At 44.7% G+C, this 13,346-nt stretch overlaps 1 protein-coding gene across 11 annotated transcripts in view; it reads left to right on the top strand.

The window, feature by feature from the left end:
* The window catches only part of NRG1 (neuregulin 1), a 184,996-nt gene that overhangs the window by 94,790 nt on the left and 76,860 nt on the right, over positions 1-13,346 (top strand). The gene's annotated exons all lie outside the window — the stretch shown is intronic.

Here is a 13,346-nt window from a genome sequence, read left to right as displayed (position 1 = left end):
TGTGTCATTTTTCTCCCATGTGACTGTTTAATCACCTGAGAGAGCACCAACCAGAGTTTTGTGGTAAGATTGATTATACTCCCAACAAAGTGCTTCCTTCAGCTGAGCGCCGGGAAGTAGCCGGTTTAGCAGCTAATGGGCTTCAGTCTGAAGGGGAAATGGCGACTGATTGAAATATCAGTGCGGTGCATGCCAGCCCTTTGGGCTGCGTGCTGAACAGTACTGAGATCCTGGGGACGTTGTTCAGGTTTCCAGATGGGGAGAGATATTCCCGAGCTGGACCACACAAAGTTGTGCTATGGGGAGGACTTCAACTTCTCCTTTGAAAGCATCAGGGGGGTGGGTGTGGGAATATCCAGACCTGCAAGTAGAGAAGGATGTTGCTGCAGATGTAACGATGATTTTGTTCACACTGTTGGCCTGCATTGCCATAGGGCTGGTGCTGTGAGGTTTGTAATATCACTGCTGGCATCAGCGAAGTGTGCTGCAGGACCAGCTAGGACCCCAGTTTACATGGCATGAGACGAAGAGAATTGTAATGGAGTGATCTTCCACTAACACCCCCCAACACACATTTTGACAGCAGCCTGCACTCATATCCGTTACAAGCCTGGGAGAGAACTAAGGAAATATACTCACCAGCCCCGTTTTACAGAGCGTGAGTCAATAATAACATCATAGGTGACAGTTTACAAATGTTTTGCCTTGCTTGGGTGAATTCACAGCTCTGCGTGCCAACAGCTTCTCTTACAGAGGCCTCTGTGATTTACCCAGCATCACAATGGAAACTTGTGGCAGCCCCAAGAATGAAGTCCCACAGCCTGAGAGGCAGCTGTCCTCTCTTTAAAGGGTAGCACATACTAATGAAAATCCAGGAAAAAAGGGGAGAAAAGTCACAAATAAAGGCTAGTAAATATGGTTGCATGAAGATACAATGAAGCAAAAATCATTCCAGAATCCTTCAATTCCAGAGGGTTGGGTTTTTTTTAGTTTGTGATAAGAAATACTGTTTGAAGTAAATAGGAAGACAATATGTCTTCACTGTTAAAAGATACTTCTTTCTGGCATTTATCACTGAAAATGAATGAAATAAATGTAAACAAAATCAGATCATGACATTTCAAGTTAGGCTATTTTTCTGTCATTGCTTCACTGAATGTAATAGACTGTTAGTTAATGGCTTCCTTCAGAAAAAAAAATAGCAGAGTTGCACTTCATTGACATTTGACAACTTAGCCAAAGTCTGGGGATCACATTTCCCAAAGCTGAGAGCTTTGAATGTTGAAGACTTGTTGTTCACCCTTTGGCTGAACCTCAACCAGCTGCAGGGCCTGTTTGTTTGTGTTTGTTTCTGGTTTTGTTTTCTTTTTTTGTTTGTTTGTTTTTAATAGAGATTGATTGCTTCTTTCCAAATCTTTGCTAGTTCCAATTTTTGCGCATAAATACGCAAAAACAGCTGCTCGTTTTGAACACTGTCTGCTCCTATGGCTGTTTTTTCACTGTCCTGTGTTTAGCATGGGTCCAGACCTCAGTTCCTTAGCCGCTCAAATTTAGCAGCCTTGACTTGCACAAAGCAAGGTTGCAGGAATGACCTTCATACCATCACCTCCTGTGTCTCTGGCCAGGGGATTTCTTCCTGGGCAGCAGTCACTGCATGGCTATCCTGCTTGGGCTGTGGGAGGAAGAAGCCCGTGCTCTGCCAGACGGAGGAGCGTGGTGGTGGGGAGGAAGAGGAGCTGTGAAGGGTCTGCCACCCCATCACAGTGGTGGTGGCAAGGTGCCAGCCCTGTGGCCAGGAGGGAGGGCAGTTCCCAAAGCGCCGCTCAGGGAGGGTGCAGGCATCCAACAGGTACGCAGTGTAGGGATGGCTCCAGCTCACTGGGCAAAAAGGCAGTCCCTTTAGACAGGAGAAGAAGGGACATAAGCACTCTCTGAACACCCATGGGGGACTCACAGGTCTCAGTGCAATCCTTTTGGCAGAAACCCCCCTCCTTGCCAGTCAGCCCTGTCCAGAAAGATTTTTTAGCTTTGCCCTTCACTATTGTCATTACTGTAATAAATTGAGGGTAATTGCTTGGCTTGAAACAGCTCTGCCTTCTGCTGTGTAGGTGGGGAAACGATGCCAGGAACAATCCTTTCTTCTCCTGCCAGTTTGCTTTTCTCTGCAGCAGGGATGCTATACATACCAGTTCTGTATAGCTGCTGCTGTTAGCAAAAAGCAACCTAAGCACTGCCTCAGCTAGAAATGCAAGACTGATTACATTAGATGTGGTTTTTTCCCAGTGTCCTGCATGAAATCAGCTCCTGAATAGGTTAATGCCATTGCTTTAGAGTGGAAAATGCCAATGTTAATACAGGGTTTGTTACAGATAGACGGCTTGATACAGAGCACAAATGCATGGGATTGGGTCACTGCCAGACTTGGAGGGAGGTCAAATGAAGGTTTGTATGTGATGATATTTCCTATACCAAACTCAGCATGTGACCAGTTGCTAGGACACCCCAGGGAGCTGTATCCTCTAGGTCTGAGTTCAGCTCTGCTATGATGCCATTTACAGAAGACTCAAACATGTTTTCAGCCATGGCCCAAATTATTCTGCTGCTTCATGGTGAGGGCAGGACACCATGACAACACTTTAAATCTCACTTTAAAATGAAACAAGTCTTCCGGAAAGTGTCTAGTTTGAAAATGCAGGGAAATTACTGGAAGCAGAGCAGAGCACATGATGCCCACTGCAGGGGCAAGACCCTCTGCATGATCCTTGAACACTGCAACAGGGGGGGATCCAACCTCATTTTGGGACAACACACAATAACCAAAAGGCAGCAGCCCTCTGCTGCCTGGCAGTCCAGGCCCTCGGCTCTGCTGGCCCAGCATCGGTGATGGTGGAGAGGTTAAGGGATTTTGGCATGGCTCTAGAGCTGGGAGATCAAGTTCTGCTTTGCCCTTGCTCTGTGATGCTCTTCTCCAGTGGTTCACTGGGCAGAGAGGAAACTGGCCTTACCAAGCCGTACGAAGCCAGCGTACCGCCCAGGTGTGACTGTGGTTCTTGGCTTTCAGGGGATGGATATGGAAATGAATGGGCGAGTGTGTTTTCCACCCATCTTATGTCCCAGCCTTAGAGTTCAGTTTCTGAGTGTTCCCGTATGATCAGTGTAGCCTCTCACTTATAAGCGTCATGGCTGGCCACGGGGCTACTCACAACCAGAATGGAGACTTGCACAGAGCTGGAGTGAAACTTACAGTTCAGAGGGGTGCCCCAAGAGGGAGAGAGTGATGCTGGTCCATGACCTGTCCCTAAGGAGTGCTGCACAGAGCCTCTCATCATGCTCCCATGTCCCCAGCCCCCACATGCTGCACAGCATCTCATTCGTGGCATGCCTTTGCTGTTAACACATCTTCCACAGCAGACATTGCTAGGGGTGAATGGTGGATTCACACAGTAACCTGGAGATGCTTGAACAGCAAATGACATGCTGCCCCTTAGGTGAAGACTGGTGCTAGGGTACCAATACAGGGCTGTACACTTGGTTGGCTGTTTTTCAGGACCACAGGCTGTGAGGAGGTCCTAACCCTTCTTCAAAGTTTGGCCATGCCAACATAGTTAAATTCTCTGGGTCAGGATGTGCTAGTTCTGTACACTTTTTACATGTTTTCCTGGCCTTTGCACCTTCTCAAGTCACAACCTATATCCATCCTGCACGCCAAGTACTTTTAGGTAAATGCAAGAGGAGTAGTGGACTGTAAGGCAGGCAAACAGCAGCTCTGAGACTTTTCAATATCTTCTGTTGCTGGGCAAGGTTGCACATTTTGTGGAATGCTGCAGTCTGCAAGGCATGAGGCAAAATGCTACACCCCTTTTAGACACAAAACAATAAAGAACCATTTGCCTCACAAACTACCAGCAGCCAAAGTGATGCTCTGCCACACAATGCATCTGTTTTGCATTCAGACCAGGCAGAAAGGAAACACACTGTAGGCTATTTTTAACATTTCAGATGCATTGGTGGGTATGGCAATGGGCTGTTCTGTCATGATAATGTCAAAATCAGGAAGGAGGAAAGATACCTATTTTTTCATAGCTACTTCTACAGTAGAGTGCATGTGTGAGTTAGTACCTGTTTAATGAAGTTGTAGTTTTAGGCCTGACTGCTAAGCTGTTGCCAAACACTCTGGAACATCCAAGCGCCTGTTTTAATTTACTTTGTTGTTATGATCTCTGGGGCTGGTGTGGACTTTTACAGATATTAAATCTTAATATCCAGAAGATAATCGAGAAACATGGATTCAAGGTGTTATGGGTGGTGGCCTTATATGGCATGGCCCTGTCCTTTCATCCTTCCTTAGAGCTTTGACAACCCAAAACCAAAAACATCTGTAGTAAACAAGGTTTATTGTCCTATTGCTGTCGCTGATATTCGTGATTAACTGTCTGTGTCTTGACTACCCTCATCTACTTTGTATTTCCAAGGCACTGTTTTTTTTAAGAGGTCCCTTGCATCCTGAAACATTTCAGTGGTATATTGTTTCCTAATCTCAATGCCTTATATCATGTCCTGGTTATCTGACACTTCTAGAGAATGACAAGGAAGCTAAAGGTTCTTTATCTATTACCTTGGGACATGGCTAAGACCTCCTTTCACTTACAGATTCAAGATCTTTATGGGGGAGAGGGGAAGTTGCCATTGCTTCTCACTAGGCTAAAATTATTATATCATTATGGATATTAAATAGAATAATCTTGAATGCTCTTAGTGTATTAGCTATGCCTGATTCCAACTAAGAGCTGGTGGAACAATATTTCCAGGGGACCATCTATTATTCATCTCTCTTTCTTCCGCTAAATGAAAGACCATAGACACGGAGAGTAACTAGTTTTGCTTTTGCTTCAAAAGAAATGGCATGCTGTTTCATCTTTTGTGGTGCAATTCAGTCAGGTCCTTTTGGAGAACTATGTAACAATCTGTTCTTTCCATGGCGGGGGAGGCCATCATTTATTCTAGCTGAAAAGGGCTTCTCGGGAGTATAAGACATTAACAGAGAACAAGCTACAAGGTTTCATAGATCTCCAGAGATCGACAGAGAGCTCTCTAGTAAATGAGGATTCTCGTACAGCCTCCCACTCCCTTTCCCAGTCTGTTGCCAATTTTAGGGACAACAGTTATAGCAGACCTTTCCTACTGATGTTTTGCTCAGCTTCTCTCACACGGTTCTGCTCAGCTCCGTAATTGCTTCTCATAAAATGCATTTGTCTGCATAACTCCTGCTTTGTCATTCCTGCAGTGCAGGATCTTGCTGGTGCTAATGAGCAGAGCTCTTGCAAGCTCAGGAGCATACAGCAACAGGGAACAGTGCTGAAATCCCATCAGGGCCTGGATTGTCACAAAAGGGTATTGCATTGTGCAATAGTTGCCCAGGGCAGGACTTTTCTAAGCCATGTACTGATGGAGCTACTTAGGTACCACAAATAGTATATGTGCTCCCACAGGGACTGAACGTGACCTGAATGAGGGGCAGAACTAATTAGCCTACTTCACAGGCATGATGGTGCTGTTTTGAGGGATGCAGTGCCCTGGGCAGCATGGGCAACAGGGTCTGTTCTCTCAGGCCTGGCATGGCAGCACCTCTTCATGTTCACCCTTTTGGCATCGTGGATGTGGCCAACTAATTGCAGCATGTTTCCCAGGCTTTTCAAATGTGTGCCAAGTCATACTGCTCTGCCTAGCCAACTGGGAGAGAGACAGTGCTCAGACCCCATCACTGCCTGCTGGATGAGCTAGATAAGATGTAGCAGCCTCTGCTGTAGCTGATAAACAGCAGGGATCAGCAGGAAACAAGTGGGTTAAATTGCACCTACATCCTGGTGTAGGATAATCTCCTTCCCAGTCTTGTGATTGGTGAATGCAGGCTCTCCCAAAGTGCTGAATATTGGTGAGATGATGAGATTCAGCCCTGGGGGACTTTGACCTTGCACCCTCCAGGGTAAAGCAGCTCCTCCCTCTGCTCTGACCCTAGCTGTACTCTTTTTTGAAGACTGCAAAAAGTCAGACCTCAACAGGACCAGAACTGGAAATGATGCAGATAGATAGATGTAGCTCCTTTGGGCTTCTGTTGTAGGTCAGTATAACATTTCAGATCCTGTTAATAGCTTGCTAATATGTGTTTATTATTACTAGCATTATAAGGTATGTCTTAAGGTCTCCTATGCCAACAAATTGAGATAAGAGGCAGAGCCCATCCTTTAAGGTGCCATACCACACAAAGCCAAGGCAGATGAAGGGCTGAAGGGGAAAGCAGTGTGACCGAGCTCATGCTGTGAGCCAAAAGCAGGACAGAGAGCTGAATCTAAGGCTCCTGGGTTAGGTCTTCTCTGCTGACACTACCTTTTCCCAGCTCCTGCTGCTGGACCAGCAGCCTTTTACCAAAGTTCCTGCTGACACAGCCAAAGCTGGTCACCTCCCATACATGCTCGAACAGCTCCCTGCCTTTGAATAGCACACTGGGAGGCTGTGACTTGACAGACAACCAGTTTTGGGAGGACTGGGACAAACATACCTTATCCAGCTGCTGCCAAGTACCGTGATCTGAAATCAACTCTGCTGGTTCAAATGTGTTCCAAAAGTAATTGTACAGGCAGGCTTTTGTGCGGTCCAGGTACTGCCTGCCCCTCCACATCCGGCAGAAGACCACTAAAGAACAAGTAATGAGTAAAACAGGTATGTGCACATCTTCTTGTGGTGCTGGAAATTAAGAAATTCAGCACAAAGTCTTAAGGGAAAGCATAAGGAGCAGTAGTTGTCACGTAGCAGCTCTGAAAGGTCTTGGCTTTTCTTTGGACCAAAGGCCAGTAGAGGGATTTGGAGGTGCAGGGCAGAAAGCTGCAGGTTTAAGCCTCAGCAGAAGCAGTGTGTTCTGACCCCGATGCCTGGCCAACAACAAACCACTTCCCAAGCAGGCTGGATGTCCTTTACGCAGCCCAGCTAAAAGCTGAGTTTGTAACTACCCCTTACAGGCACGTGTGAAGAGAGAGCAGAAGGCCGTCCCATGGCTGCAACAGCCCAGCTCAGTCTGCAGCGCCTGCTGGTTCAGGCTCTAATTGTACGCAAAACCCCTACAAAAACAAAGACACAGCTGCTGGCCTGTTTTGTGTGGCAGTCCTTAGTTAATGCTGTGTAATGTGAGAACTGCTCCATGCCAAGACCACTGTGTCCGTCCTTCCTCCTGCCTCCCTCCCCACCACCAGACACATCTCTAAGCTCAAAACCTGCCCCAGATAAGGAACACATCAGGGCAGATTTTGCATGAGTGGACAGGAGTAAAATCCCTCACAGCACAGGCTTCAGTCTGCTTCATATTACCCACCTGGAAATGGTTAGGCTTATGGCTATCTCCTTCTTTGATAATGCAAGTTTACATATTGCACATACTCCAGACCTGCAGCAACGCCTGCAGAGGAGTATAGCAAATTAACCTCTCTATACTCAGGTGTGAAATCCCCTCCCCTGGGGCACATTTACACCGAACCCTCCTACACACACATACACACAGACAGCACTGAAAGGCACTGAGGGAACGGCACTGAGGGAACGGCACTGAGGCTGACATTAAAAGCCATGGAAGATATATGCTCGCCTATTGCTGATGGATGCTCCTTCTGTGGCAAATTGCTGGGACCAGCTGGTAGCGAATGAAGTTGTAGAAATGACCCTATGCAGAAGGAATTGTGGCCCGTACATGACAAATGTGTTCTCGCTCCTCTCTCTTTGTCCCCCTAAAAGCTGTACGAGATGGAGGCAGGGAAGGAAGAATGGATGCATTTTACTCCAGGGGGTGTTAGACCCTTTTAGCAAATCTCCTTAGGTGTCAACCACCTTATTAGGTATTTAAACCCCTCTGAAAAATCTGCCCATGCATTAGATAAAGGTTGCACTGCCCCTGAAAAACAAATTCTGCAGGTGCAGCCTTGGTCCACTGCTTCCCATTAAACCTCTCCCAGTTAAGGGACAATAGCAAGCAAGTAAAAAATGAAATCTGGCATTGCTTTCCACTGCCTTCCTGCCTGCAAAAGGGAGGTGATAAGGGCCTGGCTCTTGCTGCAGTAGCACATTTTCCCCACAGCATCTGTTCTGCCATTATTTACCTAGGTTGGTGATAAAAGCTCCTGCTTTTGTGAATTCAAACAGCGTAGATGGTATGAGCTGTCAGTTGGATCACAGCCCTGATTTGGTCAACGGTTTTCAAAAAATACTAATGACTATTGATTAAAGATCTGCAAACATTAATTAGGATAGCTGTTCTTTGGAGATACCTGCTTTGGAATAAAAAGCACCTCGGAAACATAGACAGTTAGAACAATTGTCTTAGAAGTCATTTGTAGCCAAGTGATATACTCCACCAATGCAGCACTTAAAAGATAAGCAATGGAGAGTGGCTTGTAAAATCCATCCAGGTACAGACACTGGCTGTTCTGCAGGGGCCAACACTTAGGCTATTACCACGAGGCTCTTAGTATTCAAAGCTTTCTTGACAAAGTATCAGCCCATTCAGTCCTGATACTACTTGAAAATCTGTACTTCTTTCCCCTGCAATTTTATTTTTTTATTAATTTCTAATCGTGATGATTGCAAAAATAAGCTTGAAAATCTGGGCAGCTAAAGTTCAAAAATGCAGAGGCCAAAAACTAATATGTCATTTTAAGAGACATTTCCATTTTCATGCCAATTTCATGATTTTTGAACACTTAGAATTGGCAAGACAGACTGTATAACCTTTTATTGAGAACACAGGCTCCAAATCTTGGCATCTTCAGGAATCTGGATTTTAATAGAACTTTTTTTTTTTTTTTTTTTTTTTTACAATAAGACATATTTAGGTTCATTTTATTTTATGGCAGGCTCTTCAGGCCAGATTTCTGGATGGCTTTTTCTTTAAATAACTGTCCTTGTTCTACAGTGTTCAGTTTGGCTGAGTAAAATGTAAACAGGCCCATACAAGTTATTAATGGAATATCTGGATGATGTTACAAATGTCTAAAAACCTCTAGAATGTTTCAGAAACACAGAGGGTAATTTTTGAAACTTCCTGGAATTACTCCACTAATCGTCTTTTCCCACAGGAAATGACTATTCTATCCCCAGCAATAAACATCCGGCATCCTCCAAATGACACTAAGCTGATGAATTGTGAATATTGCTTTCCCCTCATCCCCACACAAAATTTCATGTGCTCATATGCATATGTACATGCACACTCACACTATGATCCAAACACAGAACATTTTGCCAAACACAGCGTCAGGATCTTTTTCTTTCCTCACTAATTCCTCTACCATGTCAAGAGCTGCATGTCCCATGTTGCACAGAAGGTCATATTCACGAAATATAACAACCCTCCCTCCTCTGAGTCTGTAAAGTAAATCTGAGCCAACCAAATGGTTTTATCAGCTGCCCCAAGCAGACTGGTAATTTTTGCTAAAAACTGAGTCGTGCTTTCATTATAAGCACACTTTAAAAACTAAACTACTTTTGCTCTATTGTTTAGTGTTAGTAGTGTTTTTAACGTAAGAGTTTAAAAGTTAAAGAGGGCAATTGACTCAAGGTTTATTTAATTAATATCCTTTTACCAGAAGAAGCATGGAGTAGGTTATCTGAACAACCTTCCTTGAAAATGAAGAGGGATGGCCTGCTGGAGGGCTAGCCTCTCCCATGCGCTGAGCTGCATTTGAACTGTGAAAGGGTAAATTCAAACAGCATGTGTCTGACATCAGTAGGGAAACTCCATATCCCCACAAAATCAGAGTTTGGCACACAATGATCTGTTGCAGCAGTAGCATTACATTGTTACACTGCTAAAGCCAGAGTAATGATCTAAAGTTTAAATGCATATAATTTCTGTTGCCCTGTTTAAGCATTACTGATCTTGAAGTTATTCGCTCCTTTATGTTCATGTGTTCATATGTTCATGCTTATGTTTAGGGTGATTGTTGCTGTCCTCTGGACTCTCCCTGATTTGTCCACATCCTCCTTCAAAGAGCAGTCTCAAGTCTTGCAGGGGAGGCTTACTGATGCAGCACAGCACTGGATGTGCCTTTTCTGTGGCTTTGTTGTTTCCCACCATTTGTGATCCGTAACGACTCAGATGTCCTTTCTTAGAGTCATTCATCCCCACCTGTGCGTATGTAGTTGATTCATTCTGCTTATTTGTTCCCACCGAGCAGCATCTTTCTCCTGTCTTTCAAAATCCATTTTCTTGAAGAGACTGCCTGCTATGCATTCATATTCTCAGGACCATAACTGAACTTCTCAACCTTTACAGTTTTGCCAGTGTGTGACACAGGCCATAGCAATGTGTGACAAATGACAGAAATGTGGAACACTTGTGCCCCGTTGCATAGCATGCTGTAATTGACAGATTATAATCATTTTTAACCATAAAAACTGTTTACAGAGTGCTTTTTCAGAGAGCGTGAGTCACATAAACCAGTTTGTGTCACTTGCTTGTTTATATGTGATTTGAAAAATAGGTTTTGTGGCCAAGATATCTGATGGCTCTGGCCAAATTATCTGATGGCTGAGGCAGAGGATCTCAGCTGGGAATCTCCATCGGTACCTGCAAGAGTGGGATGGTGGCCAAAAGAGGAGACACTATCCCACTGACTTAGTCCTATGTGTGTCCTCTTCTATAACTCTACAGCTGCTCCTGCCCCTCCCCACAGAGGTTGGACCAGGTGTCACCATTTGTAAATGTGCTACCATCTTCTAAAGCCTCTCCCTCATGCACTCTGGGCTCAAGCATCAGGACTTCTCTCTTCCCCATTCAGTCCCTGCAGGCAGCATGTCAGAAGGCACAATGTTTTGGAAAGATCAGGCTCCAGCTGTCAGAAAAATGAGTGAAACAAGATTAGTGGCCATGTCTGAGAATGTCCTTGCTTGCTTATGCTGCACTGGAAGCATGTCGCAGAGCCAGGGATAAAGCTAAAGTCCCCTTCCGGCACAGCACAAAACCTTAATTGTATAACTGCTTCCTCCACCCGTACCACTTCTTCACCAGTGGTTACCAAGTTAGCTGGTAGAAAGCAGAACAGTGCCAGAAAACAAGGGGTGGATCCTGTGGCAGGGATAAGAGTCAGCAAGCCATCTCTGACCCAGAGAGGCAAGAGACCACTGGCATTGCTGGCCTGGGAGCTGTGCAATTATAAATGTGGCAGTGGTGTCTGGGAGCCCCACAAAAAGGATTCTTTCACCCTCCCCCACCACGCCAACACAAATCCAGTGAATGCGTTGTGGGGATAATAGTATCAGTTTTATAGCAGCTTTAACCCAGCTCACATTTAAATGTGCAATCTCACACCCATTCTAAAAACTTGCCACATTTAAGATTTGCAATTAAAATGAGGGAGCCTTGGTGAACATTGCTCTTCATGGGATGCTGCAGAAAAGCAATGGGTTTTTTTGTGTAGTTTTTAGAAAGCTGTTACCACAGTGCCCTCATTCCATAAATGTATTGATTATGAGAATAAACTAGCAGTGAGAACTAACTCAAAGTCACCAGAAAGGGAGGTGTAAAAAGCTTTTGAAAAAGTGCAAAGATATCTGTTTCATTACCTGGAAATCCCTTGCCATATTTGCTCTTGTAATTCTCACTTGCACCAACCTCAAGAATCAAACATTATAATGGGATCAGGCCCTGGATGGGGGTGAATAGATAGCTTAGACTGACTCAGCAAAATTTGTCATCTGCCTTCCTTCCCAAGTTTATTATGGGAGTTATTTCTCATGGTTAGACATGCAGCGGTTGTCCAGGAGGGATTCTGACCTAGGCTCCACCAGGAGCAGCCTGGACACAGAAACGCATAGATGAAAGTCCATCCCTGCTCCACCTCCCCACCCCCAAAAAAGGAAGAAAAGCATATTTTACTCCTTCAGAAACCAAATAAACTTGCACAAAGACATCTCAAGTGTGGAGAGCTGCAGCTGCTCCTACATAATCTCTGCAGCAAAAAGTAAGAAAAAAACTAATAAAAAATCAGGTTCTGAAAAACCTGCTCCCTTCTGCAGTCACCACTAGATCTGCACAGCAACAGCCACTATAGACTGCTTTGCATTCAATAGTTATTATAGTTATTTTAATGAAGTGCTTAAAGATGTAGGAAAGCATAAAGTGCCATGACCATGCTGCTCAAGATTTTTTTATAAGCATTGGCAATTAATGATGAGCACTAAATTAGAAAGCTTTTGCAGTTGGCAAAGTTATCTGCAAACATATTTCATAATAACTGTTCTCAGGACAGTATTCTCTCATGAAAATTCTGTCATTCAGGCAAATATTTGATAACTTTTCAGAGCCTGATAATTTTCAGGACATAGCTACTTATTTCATAGTGAGGGGACAAGAAATAAAAGAAGACATTCTCATTAGTGTTCAGTGTTGCAATATCATTAAGACAATTTATTATGTCAGCGGAAAAGCTTTCCTAATTCAGCTGCATTCATTGATTTTTTGCCTTCACTTTGTTTGTTATATGCTCATATGAAACTGTAAGTAATAAGAGTCCTAGAAGATTAGCTGATGAGTTTGAATGCTTTGTAGCACGAGTGTGCCTAGAAATGAGCTGGTCTCACCTGAGAGCTAGGCATTACATCAAAAAAAAAAAAAAAAAGGAAGAAAGCACAAAGCCTTGCAGTCCCTGTAATTATCTGACCCTTTTTGGAAGGCAGCATGTCTTCCCTCCTCTCCACACTGAGGAGACTGACTCTTGCAGTCAGAGTCTATACAATGCTGGACCCATGCTGACCACAGCTGGAGGGGCCCTTTCCATCAGCTCACATTGCCCATGTGCATGTGGTTGGTGAAGCAGCTCTCCCAGTGTTGTCTCACCAGGAGGATCTCCATCACAGCTTTGTCATTTTGTAGGTAACAGTAATAACTGCAGTTACCCACGGTCTGGAAATTCCCAAATTCATAGCCAAGACTTCACACAGGATTGCTTCCAAGTCCTCTTGCCTGCATGGTTTAGCAAGGCCTGAGCTCTTGTGGGATGTGACTACTGCTGCAAAGAAAGAGTCTGTCTGAGGTGCATTTCTGGACATGCAGGTGGGGGTCATGCCAGCTTCTCAGGAACAGGACCCACACCTGTATTAGTTACTGTGGTTAACAGCATCCACAGCAAGGGAGCTTGGACCTCAGCCTGGCGAAATGATGGTAGAAAGTGTGCTGTGTCCTTTTTGCTGCCAGATGGGTTGTCAATGTTTCAGGTTTTGCCTTCCAGATTCAGTGATGCAGCAAGGACATTGCCTTCCCCTACACATACTGATGTTGCTCTGCCAGCTTAACGAGATCTGCTTGG

The sequence above is a fragment of the Harpia harpyja genome, chromosome Z (genome assembly GCF_026419915.1).
Source record: "Harpia harpyja isolate bHarHar1 chromosome Z, bHarHar1 primary haplotype, whole genome shotgun sequence".
NCBI lineage: Eukaryota > Metazoa > Chordata > Aves > Accipitriformes > Accipitridae > Harpia > Harpia harpyja.
This window is presented reverse-complemented; position numbering and strand designations above follow the sequence as displayed.